General features: G+C 41.0%; 1 long non-coding RNA gene across 1 annotated transcript; it reads left to right on the top strand.

Annotated features, from left to right (window-relative positions):
- The first annotated feature begins 8,454 nt into the window (after positions 1–8,454).
- On the top strand, positions 8,455–17,477 carry LOC135973024 (uncharacterized). The gene is made up of 3 exons (XR_010589707.1): positions 8,455–8,917; positions 10,081–10,154; positions 13,684–17,477. It is a non-coding gene; the product is annotated as an uncharacterized LOC135973024 (long non-coding RNA).
- The last annotated feature ends 287 nt before the right edge of the window (positions 17,478–17,764 follow it).

Here is a 17,764-nt window from a genome sequence, read left to right as displayed (position 1 = left end):
ATTTCCCAATACTTACCACATTACAATATCAGTGATACTATAGCATTTCTCTATTTAGTACTCAAAATTTACCAGCCATTAGCACACACGTGTATCAGAGCTATAGCAGTTATTATTTCCTATTTCAACTTTCTAGAGGCCATCACTGTATGTGGAAAAAAAATAATTTCTAGAGAGACAATTAAAATTATTCAGTTAACAAAATAAAATTGGTGACATCTTCATAAACTGTTATTGTTTTTATATATGCACTCAATTAGCCAGATTTGAGTACAAACAGAAATGAAGTGATTATATTATAGAAATTTCAATAGGAAAAGGATCAGGGCCTTATCATTTAAACAGTGGTGAAACATTTCTGAAAGGAATCTTCAGCAAACAAACAGGCTTACATGTATTCATCTGTTATACATTCCTTATAGAGTTACACATTTCAAACCCCTATTTCTAAGCAAGTTGATTGAGCAACAAGTGAAGAGCCATCACCAAGTACATTTGTCCACAGCAAATATCATAGAGCTTTCTCTATTAGGCTTCAAGCCAGGTTGTGAAGGAGAAACAGTGTCAGTAGTACTAATGTACCTTCTCCTGTGATCCCTGGATAAAAAGGACACATCTGTACCCATACCCTTAAAATGGGCCATTGCAGTTCACTATGGAAACTCACTGGATATTGCTGTCCTCCTGCAGCAGTGTGGTTTTTTGGGGGGTGGGTCAGGGAAATTGATGTGGGCTGAATACTTTCTAGAGGACCACACCCACCGGATGGGGCTGAGCACCTGCCTTCTTGGCAGAAGAGCCGTCATTTGTGGAGTATCACAAGGCCCGGTGCTCTCTCAAGTCCTAGTCAATATTTACATGCTGCCACTGAGTGAAATTCTCTCTCTCTCTGTGGGTTCAAATAGCACCAACATGGAAAAGATACTCAATATTGTTAATTCTTTATGCATATGTGAACACTGCCATTATCCATCTATCCCACTGTGTGGCCCAGAGCAGCAAATACACGAGGATGTGTAGCCTGAAATTAACTCCAAATGAAACAGGGTTATTGCTCACAGCAAAAGGGAATGCTTTCAAGAGCTTACTGCCATTATGATATCTTCATCAGTAAAGAATGTCCTCATGGGGCATCTTTTGAAGTCCTCAAAGTCTGCAGCCTCGTGGTTCTCTAAACTTCTCAGTGGCATTAGATTCTCACATAGCATTGGTCATAACATACGCATTCTGCCTCCTGTGACCACCTGGCCTGTCTGGGTGGCCTTGTCATATGTACTTTCATTACCTACAGGATAGATTATTGCAGTGCAAAATACTTTGGCTTGAAAACAGCCACCTTGAATATATTGCAATCAGCAGCACACCTATTCAGAAACATGGGTCTCAGCGAGCACATCCATGTGGACGGCGGGAAAATATTTTGGTTACAGGTGTTTGTCCTTCCTCTGTTGATAACAGGCGAGCATCCATCAGTGCCACTGATTCTTCTCTGATGATACCTTAACCATCTTTGAGTGCCCCACTGCTAAGGAACAATGAAACTAGCCACCTCTAGGGTCAGCCTCATGGACACGGGATACAGAGCTTTCTCAGCTGCAGGCCTAAGACCTTGGATTTCATTTCCATAAGAATTAAGAATGACCATAAACCGCACAATTTCCAGGTTCAAATGCATATTCCCTCTATGCCCTTGCTTGCCCATAGAGCAGTCCATAAATAAAGCTAGTTGAACATTTTCAATTTCTGAATTTTTTCTGGAAAAATGGGGGAAATTTTCCCACAAAAACATTAATGGGAATTTTTTCCCCCATTTTTCCAGTCAGTTCCACTCAGATCCACTAGCATCTCTAGACCAGAACAGGGGTGGGACTTTTCAGGCTGCAATCTAGAGCCAGCACTATGAGTCAGTGGCTGCATTATTTATAAGTGGAAGACAAAGCCAAGTGAAAGTAAACGTACTTCACCCACAAGAGATGATATTTTATTTAGTTTTTAGCATGGTGTTTGTGGAATATTAGTTTTTGTGTTATATACACAGGGCATCTTTTGACGCTGCAGTGACAACAGTAGTATTTGTCTGGAAATGCTGCTTTGAGGCACCTAAAATTTACATCCCATATCCTCTAGAACTGTTGCACTGAAAGTGAAAGGATCAACACAAACGATGAATGACACCTAGAGCATCAGTACAAGTTTTAGTTTTCATTACAAAATAAGGGCTGCTTTCAAAGTACGAGACTCGTCTTTTCTTTGGAATCAGTAACATCCATGTGCCTCAAGGGTAGTGTCTACAATTTATTTGCACTCATTACAGTCACTGCTATAACTTACTGATGACTCAGTCGCAAGACGTGAATAATGCAGTGCGAGTCACCGTAGCTCTTTAAAGTAAAATGTGGAGCCCACACAGCAGACTTTTTTTTTAATCTGTGTTTTTGTGTGTGGTGAAGCTAGGCACAGCCAGAATGTTAAAATGCAAAACAGTACCGAGGTCTTTTGCAAACCTCATCTTGCAATTCTACACATTCGAATGCTGTATCATTTCCTTTTTTAATTGCGTTGACTTTTGTAAGAGTTCACTGCAGCAATCCATGTATGTTTCCTCCCTGACTTTTATTATTCATTTAAATATCATGTTAGTTCCGTAGAACTATATGGAATAAACAGAATAATTCAGAAATACTACTGAGCTGATGCTACTCTGCCAATTCCCCTTTATCCTTTTGGAGTACAAAAGGCTGTGTTGGACTTCTTTACACCATTTGCCAAAACATGCTTTCAAAAAGACACAGGCACAAGTTTAACTTGATGTGGCAAGGTAGTTGGGGGTTATTAAGCCATGGGCAAGTATAGCGGAATGGAAGAGGGCATGTACAAGGAAGAGGCATATGATGATTTTGTGATGATTTCCTTCCTCATATAGCTGCAGATGATCAAACTTATTTTTAAAAATATTAGCACTATGAATTGGTGAGCGTCTCAAGTGTTAGTGTTTACAGATGGCCTAATTTGGCAGCCATAAACATTATGGGAATTAGAAATCTGGTGGGAGTTAAAGGCTGCCAATACTGAAGTATTACAATTAGGATAAACTACCATTCAATGAATGTTTATCACTTAGTACCACTACAAACTCCATACGGTGCCCTCCTGCACCAGCATCAGGTGTATGTTAATCACACTGCAGTTCAATCAAGCATCATCATTGAAGATTGACAGCTAGACTTCCTCCCATCCCCCATGCAGAGAGTTGGAATTACTGTATGTGTAATACAATTTATTTGTGGGCCTAAAGCCTGAGGAGAGTGGCACGTAAACAGATCAGCAGTGACTAAACAGTGAGCAAGGAAAAGAACAGATACATTAGGATATATTCCGGTCTGTAGATTATAAAGTTCCTCACTTGCTGAATATATTCTAAAGCACGACAGGATGTGTTAAGTGTGACAGATGTTTGATCTCTTTCAGTTGTGACCTATACATATTCTTTTGCTGGTTACCATTCGTAGTACCAGCTACCTATGTACCATTGCTGGTTACTGTTCATGTACCAGGTACCTATGGGCTCAAGAGGCAGGGACACACTTGGCTCAGCATCCAGAAGGTGTAGGGTGAACCACTACATTGGTCCACATTATTGCCAGAGAATCAACTGCACTGGGGGGACCTCCTGGCTAGCCTAGCTTTAGGACCAGTTTGCTCCAGTGTGTGCTGTAAAGTAATCACAGCACTAGGGAGATTCTGGCCCACTAAACTTTCAATAATCTGACTAAAGCTTCCTTCTGTTTCAGTTGCTCTGGTTTTGGACTCTTGTCTTCTGTGATTACACCAAACTCACTAGTTCTCCAAACCAAACCCTTTCAGGCCTTCTTTATAAATACTCATACATCATGAAAGAGCCCCAGATAGCACAGATACATTGGATCTTCCATTGCAAGTCTCCTTTAATCACTGTTATCTGCAAAAAAAACCCATTTGTGTGACACAGATAATATCAGCTTCTCTGCTCTTGATGCTTTTATGGTAAATTCAGACAGTTTGACGAGAAGAAGCAGTGTAGAAACCGCAGCGAAAAGCCCTGCCCGTTCAAACATGCCACGTGACAAAATGTGCTGGCCCCCTTTAAGACCAGGTGCCACCGAGCCTGAACAAGCCTAGGAAGGTATACTAGAAGTCTGCCAGTGAGGGGGTCAGAGTGAGGGGTAAAAGGCAAGTCAGCCACTGTAGGGAGCATTTACAAGGACAAGTGAGGCAAACAGCTGCCTTACTTATGAGACCCTTCGGGCAGGAGCTAAGGTAGAAATACCAGGCCTCGCCTACTTTCCTATGGTGCCTCCTGGTGGGGGAGAGGGAGTTGAGCAGAATCCTCTTCCACTAACTAAGAGCTGATTAAAGGACTGCTGGAGGAAGGGCTGAAGATTTCTGTGGGTTTGGATTTTCTAATTTCCTCTGGAAAGAAGAGGACTCTCTGGATGGGTCAAAGAAAAAAGCCTCTTCAAATCTCCTGTCTAGTCAGAGGAATATTTGCTCTCCGGTGAATGGAAACTAAGACAGCAGCTACACCTCCATGCTGGGCAGAATTATGCCACTGTTACATGCCCCATTACATTTAACATTTATTTTCTCAGACCCACAAATGATTTGATAGTGTTGTGAAAATCTCCATGAAGGATGTGTTGAACAATTTTGCAAACTACCTGGACCACCCATCAGAGTCCCACCTGCTGGAATAACAAAGATAGTAACTTGATTTTTTAGGGGAAACAGGTAAATTTAAGATCCACTGTGCAGCAGCATCTACTGTAGATAACGCACACAGTTTCCATTTCTACCAATGGGAGAACCTTCACACTTGTAAATTACTTGCTAATTATATTTACGGGAACTATTTCTGGGGGAAAAGGGGTAACTATGACAAACTAATGCATTCTTCCCATCTTTACATCATCAAAAACTGATGGCATGATGATGGTTTATCCAGCTGGGTGGATTATCTTCTTTAAGCCAATGAAAGACTTTTTTTAATGATCAGTTAAAAAATTAATGTAAAGGAAACTTGAGCATGAACCTATAAAACATCCAAATGCTATAGCAAGCATTGCAAGTAAGGCCTAGGCCTAGTGATGATAGCACATTATGAGTTAAACCCACAAAAAAGTGGCCTAGTGCTACATCTTACAACAGCTAGGTATGGGATAACATCATACCGAAAGCAAAAGATAGGGCTGTCACATCTTAAGATCTACACGTTATTGCTAATGACAAAGGCTACCGTGGCAATGACATTCTAGCATTACCAGGACTTAAATTATGCTCTCAAAATCCAAGGATCTACATCATAGATGGCCCCAGCTAAATGACACACACTAGAAATATTTGTTTATCCCATTTTTTCAAAACAAATTCTAACAATTATTTAAAAAACTAGCTTATGCATTATGCATAAACTTCATAAATGGCAAAAATTTTATGTGACCTGTTATTAATTCATTGTAATATTGCTGGTAAATCAGCTAGCTTCTGAGCTTCTACTAGCTGTGGCTAAAGGAGTTGGGGGTGGGACAGAAGGGGACCATTTGCAGCTCTGATTCTGGAGTGAGGTCTCTACTGGCCTCAGCTCCAGTCCACTTTAGAGCAGTCTCGATGGTGCTCTAAAATATACTGGCTGGTAACAGGTTGGTCACCAGCTAGAACTTGGAGGAGCATGGTCACAGCTCCTACATCAGAAGTTGCAGGGGAGTGGGAGTGCACTAGCTAGGCACTACCCAATGCAGATGGATACCTGGCTGTTTTCTGGCCCCTTTGTGACATTGAAGTTGCTCAAAAGGGGCTAGAGTGAAACTTGGAATCTGCTCCAATAAATTCAGTTAGGGACAGATCCTGTCTAATCCTCATGTGCAGCAGCCCACCAGATGCTAGAGTGGGCAGTGAGGCAGTAGAGCCCTACCTATTCTATTTTTTTCAGGTTCTTATACCACACTCATCACTGTATAATATGTGAGTATCTTCCATAGTGCATCAAGCAACATGACCTAGCACCTCTCTCGTTGTTGTTTATTCTCCAATTCTCTCCCTAGGAGAGAGGTGTGTGCAGTGGACTGTCTTGTTTTGGTTGTTTTTTTGTACATATACATGCTGCTATGTGTTTGCCTTTCTAACAAAGTCAAAGCAATGCACCTTGCACGTAGACCTTGTCTACACTGGTGGCTGTGTGTAGAGCACGTTTTAAGCTACACGTGGCAGTGAAAGGCAGGCTGCATCCACGCTGCAGTGTGTAGCTACATGTGGCAGTGAAAGGCTTTGGCGGGGGGGAAGTAGCAGGACACTACACTGCTAAAAATAGATGTGGGATGCAGTGCTTGGGCATGAGCTATCCGTGTAGGGTATAAACTCTAGCATTCTGGTGCATGTGTACTCTACTCACCTAAGCAATGCCTCACTGTTTACACTGTTATGTATACCCATGCTAGCTGGTGTGCACTGTCTGTACTCTACACACATCTGTAAGTGTAGACCTATCCTTAGAGTAGAAGGTGGTGAGATCTGTGATCATACTTCAATCCTGAGGAAGTTCACTCCATAGTCTCAGACTGACCCCTGAGAAAGCTCTGTCTCCCATACAGTCAAGCTTTACCCTTATTATAGCAAGTCCTCTTGTGCCAGAGCAGCGGCGTTATTGACTCAAATCTTTATCCCTGAGCTTTAGGTGGTCTTTTAGATACCGTTGGCCCAGACCATTGAGTGCTTTGAAGATAAGGACCGAGACCTTGAAATTGATTTGAAATTCTATAGGAAGCCAATGCAGAGAGCAGAGAACAGGTTTAATGAGCTCACCATAGCCTGTGTTGTTGAGGAAACTTGCTACAGCAATCTATACTAGTTGGAGTTTCCTAAGCAGTGAAGGCTTTTCCATGCATAGGCCCATAGAATGAGACTGGCAAACAGAAGGAAGAGGGCATACCCCATAAAGGCACTGGTTAAAGCAGCATGTAATAGGAGGTAGACCTCTCACCACATCAGGCAAGGAGGAGTGGAAAGTGTGTGGGCATGATGCTTACCCAAGCCAGGGAAAGGAAGTCAAACTATGCTCCTATATCTCACCCTTCCCCTCCCCATTACTTTAAATTTTGTCTATTCTAAAGGGGTGTAGTAGCAGGCACTCTATGCACCAGGGGGCATCCTTGAGTCAGAGTGCTTTCCATTGTGATGCCACACAGCTCCTTATAGCACAAATGGTATTTACTAACTGGTTACTGGACCTGCATGACACTACCTCATTACTGTATTTTAAACTAAAGAATATGGCCATTGATTTAAATCTAATATTTAGATACTCATTGAGTATGATGTACTGTACTGTGACTTCACTACTGTCTGACACTTTTGTATTTTTGTGAAATATATCAATTTGATGCTATCATTCTTCTTGAACTGTAAATATCAACCAGCACGTGTACTATATAGACTCTGAATAGATGTTAAATCCATAATCCTTGGGAAAGTCCACAGCATTTTGTTGCCAGTAAAAGGCTTCATTTACCTTTCCTTTTCTAGTAGCCGTTTCCATCACCAAAAGAAAGGAATCTCAGCTATGGAGTCTAGGCTAATAGACTCAGCAAGAAATCAGGTTCCATTATTAAACTAATTCTTAGTATGAGCCAGCTGATTTCTATGGACAACGGTGTGTGCAATTGCTAGGTGTAATGTGCAGAGTGAGTGCCAAATTGCCACACTAATTATTTCTGGGCTAATGTTCCCTATGTGACATAATAGCATTTGGAGAATGAGAACTAACCAACAAGTGAAGTGCTGAACTGAGAGACCAGTGATAGGGATTTCTGAGAAAGAGAAATACAGCAAATACTAAATATTCCTGGTCTTACTCCAACTCTCAATTTACACTGTAACAGGTTAATACAAGAACTATTCCACCTGGTCTTTACCTAACTTCGTATTTTAGATGCAATTCAAGCAAACAATTTCCACAAGTTATTGGGCTTGATGCAGGATTTACTGGATGCAATTGTGTAGCTTATGTTATTCATAAGGTCAGACTAAGTGATCATACTGGTCCCATCTGGCCTTAAACTCTAAATGAATTTCTTCACTCTTTGCACACATGGAGTTTGATGTGTTTTGCTTAATTCTGAAGTCTGCAATATACTGTATATTAAGAGCCTCATGCCACATAAAAATTATGTGAACCCTCTAATATATCTCTTTACATCTACCCTAAAGTCTTTCATGCTGAGTCAGTTTGTAATATATATGTATATAAGTAGCGGGGTGGTAACCCCACTCCGGTCCAGAGGGGCTGTGGCTGGAGAAAGCAGCTTTTAGGCTGAGCTGATTAGGGGAAGTGGCTGCAGCTGGGGCCACGCCCCAAACAGACTCAGCTGGCCCTATAAATGCCAGGGCAGCCAGAAGCTCAGCAGTCTTTCTCTAAGTACAGAGGGAGAAGGGTCTGGCTGCAGCAAGCTAGGGATGGTGTACCTGGGTGGAGCAGGGTTGGGGTGCTCCAGCCTGGATAGCCCTAGGCTATGGCCTAGCGGAAGGCCAAGAGGTACTGGGGGTTGCAGAGGGCAGCCCAGGGCTAGGCCAAGGCAGCAGGTCCAAACCCTTCTTACCGGTGATGAGTAGCCTATAGTGCAGTCTGCCCCAGGGAGTGGGGGCTAGTTGGTGACTGGCAGTGGCCTAGTGCTGAGGCAAGGTGGGGATAGTGGGTGGGAGTTCCCCTGGGAGGGGAGACCTAGTGTGTGGGTACTGCCAGGGGGCAGTACCCAGAGCAAGGGGGCTGGGGTCCTGGGAGGGACACGGGAGCTGGGAAGGAGAGGACAGGTGGATCACCAGCCTGCAGAGGGTGCTCCAGAGGCTGGAGAGCTAATTCCCTGGATGACCAGCAGGAGGCACTGCAGGGGTGAGTCTGGACCCCTACACTAGATATATAAAAATGCATCACATTCTATGAAATGGAATAGAAAAGAAAAATGTTTCTAGCCTAGTACAGGCTTTTTCCTCTTAATGCAGAGTTTTATCAAATTTAATCAGGCAACATAATTCTAGTCTGATGCTAAATTCTAGCACTTGTGACTAGTAAAAAGCAATAGAAAAAAGGATATAGGTTGGGTAAAACCATTTTCAGGTTACTTTTCCTTGTGTTAAAACCAGAATTTAAATGGGTTCATCATGTGAAGAAGACTAAAAGATTACTGAAAGTAGAATAATCTTAATATTTAATTTAAAAACACACTAATGTGGCTTTTGATTTTGAATATCTGAAAGACCATGAACTATACTTATATTTCTCTGGAAAATTAAGAGGGGAAAAAAAATCAGAGCTGCACTGGCAGGAATGTAAATGCTGTTTGCTAAAAAGTAAGTGATTCTGGCTTCTAGGAGTGGCCCACATTCTGTAGTAGGGACAACAGGCTCATGGGAGATGCCGAATTAACCCATGTGTCTTGACTTATACCTACAAATATAAGAGCTAAGACTGCAAACTGATTGTCTAGTTGTCCCATGCATAATGGATATCTACTGACTTCAATGGGAGTTAATCATACCTTATATGTGGAAGATCAGGCCCTGTGTCTTTAACTGCTATGGTTTGGCCTAACCATTGCAAGAATTTCAGTTGTGCCTGAACACAACATAGTGAGGTAACCATAATTTTCATTTCCATATCTCTGCCTCAATGACGTCAGAATGCTTTCTCCAAACATTAATGAATTAGGCATCACACAACCCCAAAAGGTGGAGTAGAAGCATTTAATTTTCATTTTGCAGGGTGGAGAAATTAAGGCCAAGTGACTTGTCCAAGGAAGTCTGTAGCAGAGCCAAGGGTAGAAACCATTCCCATGTGTTAAATACAAAACTATCCTTCCTCCTTGCATCCATTTACTGACTGGCCTTACTGGTCTGTTTTTAAGACAGATTAATTACATCAGTATGTTTCCCCTTAATCTATATTGGACAAGAATCTCTGCTATCCTTGGAACAGCACAAACCCAGACTATGGCCCAGTCTGTGATTGTTTAATGCCACATTATGTATTTTTTCATCTATTTTGCATGTTCCTAGACCTGCTGTTAATCAGAGATGTTTTGAGACACTGGCTGCCAGGCATAGCAGCTGTCATCAGTCCACAGTAGCTGGTCAGTATATGATTTTAAATTACTCACAGGAGGGGGCACCACACTGCCCTGCATTCACACTGTTCACAGCTGGATAACTATGTTGGCAAAACCCAACCTACTCTTGCATTTTCCATTAATAAACACCAGTGAGCAGCTATGGTAGAGGCCAGAAAATAATCTACCATTGTTAGGAATATCACAAACATTTCTCACAAATACGTCCATCTGTAATGTAATACTTAACTCTCAGCAGAGACAATTCTTTGATGCATGTTATGTCAATTCACATCAAGTGCCTCTAACCAAATGCATTACTAACATTCTCCCTTTTGTCTACAGTAGCCGTCCTTTAATGTAAGAAGAGGCCCTTGTTTACTAGCAGTCCTCTTCAGCTGATGCCAAAACTGCTTCACATTACTTCAGTTTCCCACCTGTTAAGACAATTGTTTCACAATTGCCTCAGACTCTCATGAGTTCATCAATTGTTTATCCTGTCCAAGGATAATCTCATTATAGATAATCTTGTTTACCTGACATACTGTTCATAGGACAATGCTATTAATTCACTCTTCCCTCCTCCCCACACATTCCAACCCTTTGAAGGTTTGCCACCTAGGACCCATCATATAACTGAATTCCTATTACATACCATGCGCTAGTTTCACAAAGGGAATTTCAATGCCTAACTCCTAGGTGCCCTGCTGCCTTGTGGAAGTCACAGCCCCTAGTTAGGAGCCCAGAGTCCCCAAGCATTGCATGGGGAGAGTTGGTCACCTAAGAAAGGGATTCACAGAAGCTGGCAATTTGACCCAGGAGCTGCCTCAATTAACCAGGAGTGATATGCAGAGGAAAGGAGTGGAGCTCAGGGCCCAGATCCACAGGGAGTCTGAGGTACTTTATCTAAGGTGGGGATTCTCAGCTATGAACCCATGCCTGGAGTTAAGCCTCTACATCAGGCCAACTTTTTTTTTTTGCAAAGACACAGGCACACCTCTCCCTCTGTTATAGCCCAATGGTTAGGCCCCTCACCCAGGATGTGAAACAAGTTCAAATCCCTGCTCTGCCTGATTTTTTTTCATCAACAACTTGAACCCAGACCTCCCACATCTCAGGTGAGTGCCTTAACTACTAATCTTTTACACACATTCACTCTGGCCATCAGCCCCCAGGATTCCTGACCTGCTCACTTCCTCCTGACTCTTCAGGTTTCCTTTACTTGCTTAGGATAAAGCTTTTCTAGACAAGCTATAATCAAACACAGGAAAAACAAACAAGGTGGATGAGGTAATATCTTTTATTGGATCAACTTATCTGTCCCACCAACAGAAGTTGGTCCGATTTAAAAAAAAAAAAAAAAATATTACTTCACCCACCTCATCTCTCTGATATCCTGGGACCAACACGGCTACAACAAAACTGCATACAAAGTCTGTTAATAGTATTTGCCCTGAGAACAAAAACTTTTCCCAATCTGGCCACCCTGGACTGCTTCCCACTCCCCTAACAGTGGGGATTGTTACAACTTTGTCCTTGTAAACATTACAGGCTGGGTTTCAGGGGGATTAACAAGCCCCAGCAGTTTATGAACTGTGTCCTTTAACTCTTGCCTCCCCAGCCTGGAACCCCAAGACTTTTTTCCACTTGGCTACACTACCTACAACCCCAAGCACCTGGCTACTACGTAGATTTTTTTTTTTTTTTAAAGGAATAAGTTTCATGACTTAAATTGTAAATAATAACTCTAAAGCTCCCTTGCTATGAGGGTAATCTCTTGAAAGCAGTAACTGTGCTAAGACTTACTGAGCATGATTTATTAGAAAAAGATTTTCAGAAAGCCTAAAGTAAATCATATTAATAAATACTAATTTATAACATACAGCTTCATCCACAAACAGTTATTTAAAGTTAGTTATGATTTTCCCTACTATCACATAATCCGTTTGCTAATTTCTTCCACCTATGACATCTTGTTTTAAAACTATGGCCCCAGTCCTGCAATAAGCTTCATGTGAACAGACCCTCTACCTGTGTGGAGCACCAAAGAGTGAAATGGGATTCTGTATGCGCTCAGGAATCTCACATTACAAAGCTCAGTGCAGAGTCAGGGCCTGAGACTTTAAACCTTTCGAGCAGGGACCATCTTTTGATGTGTTTCTACAGCACTAATACTATGGGTTTCCAACTGCATTGGAGCCTCTTGTCATGCCTACAATGCAAATAAATAATAGAATAAACCCACACAATAGTGACCACCACCTCCTTTTTTGTCACTGAGAAATAAGTGCTTGTGTTAGTTCTCAATTTTTTTAAATCTGTGTGACAATTCATGTTAATAGCACATTAGATTAAATATTAGTACACATTATCCATCATTATTACAAATCTCTTGCAGAACTTTCTAATTTCATTTTGATGGGCAATATGAGAAAAACTAACTGTACAACCCTTTCACAGCAAATTCTGCCAGCAATCTACAACCTGTTGGAATTCTCATTCTTATCTCTTATTCCTTCTTTGTTCCTTTCAGAGTGTGCTGTGAAATGAACAGCTCAGCTATAGTGTAAAGTCAAGCACAGTTGAACATTCGTGTTCAGATTATCACAAAGAGTCTATAAAACCAGTAACGAACTCATTGCTACAGATTTCCCAACATAGATTTAACAAACCCTCCTTCTAAATTGGTGTGCCTGTAATTGAGAAATGAATGTTTTTCATAAGCCACTCCCCACTGTGATTGAAAAAAGGAGATAAGATTATACTTGGTGGGCTCAATTCTGCTCTCAGGCATACAGAGGCAGCTCCAATAGGAGTACCAACTTCAATTGGGAGTTGCACCCATGTTCTAAAAGGTAGAACTGTGCCAGGGTCTAGCATAAGGAAAAACAGGATTATGCAGAGTATTGTCCTTTACTACCTATAGGGCCCTCTTAAAATACCTTTGTTGGTTTACTCTTGAAACTACATGCTCCCTAACACAATTAAGTTGAATCGGGTTAAAACAGAAATCCAGTTCAGAGGATTTCATCACAAACCTAGTTTGACTGAACTAAACTTCAGATGAATCAGACAGCAGTAATTTAGAAAATATGCTCACAGCTGAAGACAGCTGGAAAGGGCAAAGCATTCCTACAGGATATAGGACATGCTCAGCAGGAGGGAATGCTTTGTAATAGAGGGGTCCTTGTTCTCTGCAGGATTATGCAGCCTGAAAAATTCCTCACTGCAGGCCCTGTAGGAAAATTGTACTTTTCAGTTGTCTCCTCAAATAATAATAATAATTCCAGACAAACTCCTTTGTCACATCTCTTTTTACAGCATAGATCATTTTTCATTTTGCCATATGGCCCTTGTCTCCCATCCTACCTGGCAACAGCCTTTACAGATAGAGTTATGGTTCTACCAGGCAGGAAGCAAAGATCTGTGAAGCAGAGATGGTATAGGACACAGAACTTCATCTTAGTTCTTTGCCTTCTCCATGCTTGACTCACGAAGCAGCAGCCACCTCTCTCCCTGCTAATCCTATCTTCCTCTTTCTTTTCCCTTATAGGAAACCAGAGTGAAAGATGAGAGAAGAAAAACAAAGGAGACCCAAGCAGCATTAAGTGGGTCCCCACTCTTTCCATGCCTGCGCTATCCAGGATCCTAGGTACAGGAAGAACAGCTGCAGAAGGGAGACCACATTCCTTCTATGCTCTATTCTGGGGCAAGTTACTGCTTTGTTCTCTTTTTAGAAGGGAAAACTTCTCTTATGACTGCTCCCCAGCGTAATCCCATTACAGTGTTATGCACTGTAAGTGGTTGTGCACATTTGTAGTTGATAATCTGAAGACAATTGATGTGGAGGCACAGCTGTCACTGAGGACCTAATATGACTCGCAGAGCCTTTATTACTGGTGATGCTGTGAAAGATGGAAATAAATCAGTTTGCTAGTCAGATGTATACTGAGTATAAGGGGGGCAGATATATATTTCTGTTGTAAAATGATGAACTCTGGAATGCAAATCAGTAATATCACTGAATGACACTTTTTAATGATAGAACTACACTTTAAGACCTTGGACTCTTGAATCTCACCAAGTCCCTGATGTCTTTTGCATACATTAGAAAATGATTACTCCATACATGGCCTCAATTCCAACATGGACCTCAGCCTGCCCAACACTCCTTAGGCAGGTCCTGGATATAAATGCTTGGCTTTGTTGGGAGCTTTCCATAAAGTATGTAACATTAGGGGCTAGGTCTTGAAAACCATCAAAAATGTGTTACATAGTTTATAGATTGTCCTTCACCTATATTCCTATTTGGAAATACTTCCACATTCCTTGTTTCTGGAAGCCCTGTAACCTCAGTGCCTCTTTGCGCCCCCCCCCCCCACCCCCAAAAAGTGTCTTCCCACTTTGCTCTGACATCTTGGATGTGGCTTCTGATGAATCAGAACCAGAAGTTCATTGATTCCTCTCCTACACATGGGAATATACTCTTCCCCACATGGCTTTGAATTGTACTTTTCCAGCATGCAAGGTGGATAACAAGTTCTTGCCATCCTATGTTATCATGGACTTGGTCATTGTTCTCAAGTCACCTAAGGTTTTATTGTTCAGAATTGGGTAGTTATATCAGGTGTTTTGTTCTGGGCCCTGTGAATGTGAGTGAGTGTGAATATACTAAGGATCCTATTTTGTGCATTTGTAAAGAGCCCATCATGTCGATGATGTATTTAGGGGAGATGCTAGAGCTAATGAGTATCAATGTAAAAGCATTAGATAATTGACTTAAAAGGTTGTTTTTATACAAATAAGGACATATGTAAGCCACCATCATTTACTGTTCTAAATTATCTATTCAGTGTATGCAAGACCAGATTCAAAAAAATCTGAGGTATCTCTTAGCATCTGTGAATCTAGCTAGAATCTGCAGTTCTAAAAAAAAAAAAAAAAAAATTAGTAGAAGCAAGCAATTTAGCAATCACTGTAGATAAATATTTACTTTGCTAAGAAATTTAATTTCTACTCTAAAATGCAGTTGTTTGGTTTTGGCTATCTCATCTCCGCAAATTGAGCAGGGAAGTAAGGGATTTCCATTGAATTAAGGAAGATAGAGTTATAACTGATAAACATAGCTGGGAGAAAACATTTTTGTTTTCTCTATCTGGCCTTCAGTTACAGTTTTGTATTCATGTTAGTACACTAGACAGATTTAAAGAAAAATCAAACTGTAATATATGGTAATTTAATGAAGGTGCAGGATGGTTTGCTATGACTTTCTGTAGAAATGCTGGCAACTTTACTCAGTCTCTACGTATTAGCTGTTGTAGCTAAGTATGAAACACAAGTACACATTAGTTTGCATCCCCAAGTAGGAAGAGAAACCAGAGGGGAATATAAACTTTTTTTAATGGTGACACAGACTACAAGGTTTTGTTATGACAGACGCTAGTACTCAAAGTATGTTGCAAGCACTCTGCCTCTTGGTGTATCTGTGGAATATTTGGTGTGTATATATCAAGACAATACAATGTTGATTGGGGTCAGAACTGAAAAAGAACCAGATATTCTCTTGAATAGCTTCCTACATTTTATTATAGTGCAGCACCCACCCCTAGTTTGTAAACTTCTGGGCATGGGTTGCTCACTGAAGGATTAAAATCCATGTGCATGTTATATAACAGCCTGGTATATGGATTTGCCAGCTCTTTCTCGGACCCAAAGTTTGGGCTGGAGACCAGAAGCCGTGCAAATAGTGATTTAGCTAAGAGAAAAGCAGAATAAACAAGGTAACATTGCCTTTGCTAAGATATGCTTGGTCAGTAGAAATGCCAGATGTTAAGGCAATAACTGAATAATTGTTTCATCCAATGTTTCAAATTGAACAAAGGATCCCTGTTCCTATTGTGTTTCTCCTGAAGGAAAAACAGTCTTCCCACAGATCCAACCTTGAGTTTATGAAAAATCGGTACATCACTATAATGATGTCATCCTTCCACCTGCCTTCCAAGGGACCAATGCTCTGCCTTAAGACATAAAGGAGACAATCTCTATTTCCATATGCTTTCACTGTTTCTTTGCTTTATCTCCTAGGAATATACCTATTGGACAATCAAAGGAGTTGCTCCGTTCCTATAAACGCCAAATCAAAATTAATCATATATTTTATATGAATAACATTTTATCAAAGTATTAAATGTTAACTTGCTAACTTAAGACCATGGGCGGAGACATTGTGTAACCTTTTAACCACTGGCTATTGTGCTATCTTGTCTTGCTGCAAAACCTATCTTGGGGTGAGGAACTGCCTACCCCATTACCTTCCCCCCACCCATGGAAAATCTATATATTCTATTGTAATCAATTAATTGACGGTGTCTCTAAGCCTAATAAGCCAGGTGACACTCCGCCAGCGCTGTGTGTAATAAACGCCTATGCTTTGACCTCTACGTGGTGTGGATTTATGTCCTTCACTCACTTACGCTCAGCATGTACAATCAAAGCTGTAAACTAGAAGAAAAATGTAAGGGGATTTGCGTAAAGTTGAGCAGCAAGTCTCAGCTGAGGGCACAAATATGATAAATTAAGAGTGATTAGGGTTAGTGACATGCAGAACAGGCTTAGTCAGACCAGCTATCTTTCTATCCTAATCCTTCCCTGCACCATTTCTTTCGTGTTCAAACATGAGAAATTTTTCTTTTAATTTCAAGGAAGTTAGGGTTGTTTCTGGGTTCCCCTCTTCCCTTTAAGCACTGAGTATGACAACACACCAGCCTGTGCCTTAACAAAGTCTTATCTGTTGTCAGTGATGCAGAACATATTGCTTCAAATGCATATACTTCTAGGGATGATATCCCTCCCCACTGACATAAAATAGAGCATTTACTTCCTTTGGCATGTCTGGAAGATAAATATGTGAAGCAAGGGTAATGCATGAAGTATAACCAGAATGCTGCTATTTCTGTTTGCACATTTCATATGTTTTCTAGTAATAAAGCATGGAAATGGCTCAGGGATGCTAATGTCTCCAACAGATGGCATGATAGTCTTACCCACATTTCAGAGACATTTTTCTAGATGGAAGAGAAGCAGGAGCAACATGAAGAGCACTAGAGGGTCAAAATGTTATCATACCCATTAATATCAATGGAAGGAGGAATGAGAAATAGAGTGTTTGCGTGTCACTTACTGTGTCAGTGAGGCTAGAGGCCAGGAGAACATTGTGTACTTTAAAAATGGCCACCTGGTTTGTATTTTTCTTTTAAAGAGAGAGATCTTCCTTGTTGCCAAGTATGAATGAAAGACTTATTAGTAGAATAGTGGATATCTGTGAAACAATGTGATGTAATGGATCTTGAAGAAATGGACAGGGCTGTCAATAAATTATGTAATGCATAAGAGGGTGCATGTGTCCTTAATTTGGGGTGTTTCTTACAAGGAGTAAGGGGCTCTTGGGGAAAAAATCACCCAGAAAATGTGTTATGTAATTTATGGACAAACCTCAACTGGATTGTTCTTTAACCAAGAAATTCTGAAGAGTGCAAAACATGCAAGATACTGTTTGGAAAGTTTCACATGCAAGAAAAGCAAAGCAAATGCTCCTAGACTTTGTCTATACTAAAAAGTTGTACTTCTTTAACTAT

Source organism: Chrysemys picta, chromosome 8, assembly GCF_011386835.1.
Source record: "Chrysemys picta bellii isolate R12L10 chromosome 8, ASM1138683v2, whole genome shotgun sequence".
Classification (NCBI taxonomy): domain Eukaryota; kingdom Metazoa; phylum Chordata; order Testudines; family Emydidae; genus Chrysemys; species Chrysemys picta.
This window is presented reverse-complemented; position numbering and strand designations above follow the sequence as displayed.